Source organism: Uranotaenia lowii, chromosome 3 (assembly GCF_029784155.1).
Source record: "Uranotaenia lowii strain MFRU-FL chromosome 3, ASM2978415v1, whole genome shotgun sequence".
Lineage (NCBI taxonomy): Eukaryota > Metazoa > Arthropoda > Insecta > Diptera > Culicidae > Uranotaenia > Uranotaenia lowii.
Window position 1 is genome coordinate 81,162,771 of NC_073693.1, and position 2,451 is coordinate 81,165,221.

Below are 2,451 nucleotides of genomic sequence, written 5' to 3' on the forward strand. Positions count from 1 at the left end.
TAGACATACAAGATAAAGTGTTGAATAAATTTGATTAATTTTTCAAATATTTTTTATATTCGTTACGCAATAAAATTAATTATTTTGTTTTATCATCCGAAAACTTTTCGACTTATTAAACGCAACGTAAACCATGATTTACTAAAGCATTTGGCAACTCTGCCAGGAAATTCCGTCTGAATGAATATAGTTCCACTGTTTCATGAACGACGCCATTTTGGCCAATTTAAATTAAAAAAAAATGAAAATGAAAATACTCACGATCTGGGAGTGTCAACTGCGCCATTGTAGTAACCGTGTATTTTCTTTTTGAAACACTTCACTTATTTTTCGTAATATTTCATGTTTAAAACATTTTTTCAGCACTTATAATAATTCACAAAATATTCTTACTATTCGTTCGTAAATTGGAATCTAGAATGATCATCAGTTGGATCATCCTCAAATCCTCTCATTTTGTTCATTCGCCAAGAACTCATTAATCGTAACTCTATTCTAATTTACACACTGAAATCTCGTGCCCAAATAGATTTTAATTTTAAATCATTTAACACTATTTTCTCCGACAATGTATTTTACTATATATCACTCTGTTTACACATATGAGCGTTCAAGTAAAATGAGTAGTCTTCAAATAAAATAAAGATAATCGAACCAGAGAAGATTACTAAGAAAGTTTTAACCTAAACCTAACGTGTTATTCAATGTTCTATAAATTATTTATTACAACTCGATTTCTAAGGGCATATCTACCACACTAGCTTTACACAATGTTCTGATAAGTTGACTCCGCCTACTACACGCAGCGAAAAGTAGTATCATTGAGATAAAAAAAATACATCTTTGATTCAAAAACCTTGTGTTCATTGAAACAAAATCCAATTTCATTGATTCAAGTTAATTATGTATTGAACCGAATTCATTTTTTATCAAAACGATGTGCCAAATCTTTGAATCAAAGTATTCGATTTGAATTCAAAGAATTTTTTTTTTCGACTCAAAATCAATGTAATAATTCTTTGATTTAGATTAATTTTCCTTTGAAACAAAGTATTTTTTTGTTCCCGTGCAGTCTTAGATGTTATTCTTATTCCTTTTCTTATGTCTTCAAAATTGTTTACAAAAATGTTGTTTTGTGACGAAGGTGAAGTGAATGTTCAGCTGCCGCTGCCACGGTCAACACATTCTTCAAATTCTTTTTGGTGAACAGTGGCCTGTCCTCCAAGACGGCGGCGGAACACGAACCAAACAGGAAAAAACAACCCGTCAGAACCGAAACATCTATGAACCGGCACAGGGCATCGGAAGGCTTAGATGGGACGATTCGGCGTTGGAAACTTCGACAGCTTTGAGGGAAGAATCGATAGTGGACGCCTAGGTAGGTCTTTCAAAATCAATTAAATTCCAAATAAACCGTCAACGTAACAATTTTTTAGGGCAACCAATTGGAATGTACTAACTGTTCCGGTGCTTCGGCAAAGCGGTTGCAATCTTCCGATCCAGTCCAAGGAGAGTCAAAGTTTGGCGCCGAAGCTATTAATCAGTTGTTCGAATGGAACTGTCCGTCAACGAACATCTTTTGATATTTTAACAGTAAGTATAGTTTCGGGAAGTATTTTTTTTTCCTTCAGTAACATGTCAATTCTGCTGTGATCTAATTAGACTTCTATTTTCTATTTACAGATATGGCTGAAAGATCTTAAAGTGTTATCCTGAGAGGCGATGGACAATGAAGTCTAACGAATGAACAATGAAGCATCATTTTCAAACAGTGATATTAGGTAATTGAAATGTAAAACATATGAACATACATAGCTTAATAAAATGGAAAAAATAACAAAATGTTTTAATTTTCTAACGAAAGAAATCTGGAGGTACTAGAGTTTTTGGGACCACATTAATGGAATCAAAGAAAGAATCCTTTCAAATTAAAATCAAAATTACTTTAAAGTGAAGGAAAATTTCATGAAAACAAACGAAAATCGACATTGGTTTCGAAGAATGTCGTCTTTTGAATCAAAGAAAATAATTCATGTCAAAAAAAACATTTCTTTGAACCAAAGGAAATTGTATTTGAATCAAAGTATTTTTTATTTATCCCAAAATCAAAGGAAAAAATCCTTTGTTTTCGTGGCACTCTCCTTTGAAATAAAAAACCTTTTCGCTGCGTGTATGAATGCAATAACTAGTTGGCCGTCCCAGCTCAACTCAGACTTCTGACCGTCCCTGTTCAACTTACTGTACTAACTATTTGGCCGTTCCAGCTCAACTCAACTTTCAGACTGTTGGCTGTCTCAGCTCAACAAAATGTACTAACTAGTTGGCCGTCCCAGCTCTATTCAACTCAAAAACTGTTGGCCGTCCCAGCTCAACACAATATGTACTGACTAGTTGGCCGTCCCAGCTCAACTCAACTCAAAGACTGTTGGCCGTCCCAGCTCAACACAATGT

At 34.1% G+C, this 2,451-nt stretch overlaps 1 long non-coding RNA gene across 1 annotated transcript; it reads left to right on the forward strand.

Moving 5' to 3' along the window:
• Positions 1–1,033: 1,033 nt before the first annotated feature.
• Positions 1,034–1,809, forward strand: LOC129750536 (uncharacterized). The gene is made up of 3 exons (XR_008738403.1): positions 1,034–1,378; positions 1,437–1,593; positions 1,684–1,809. It is a non-coding gene; the product is annotated as an uncharacterized LOC129750536 (long non-coding RNA).
• The last annotated feature ends 642 nt before the right edge of the window (positions 1,810–2,451 follow it).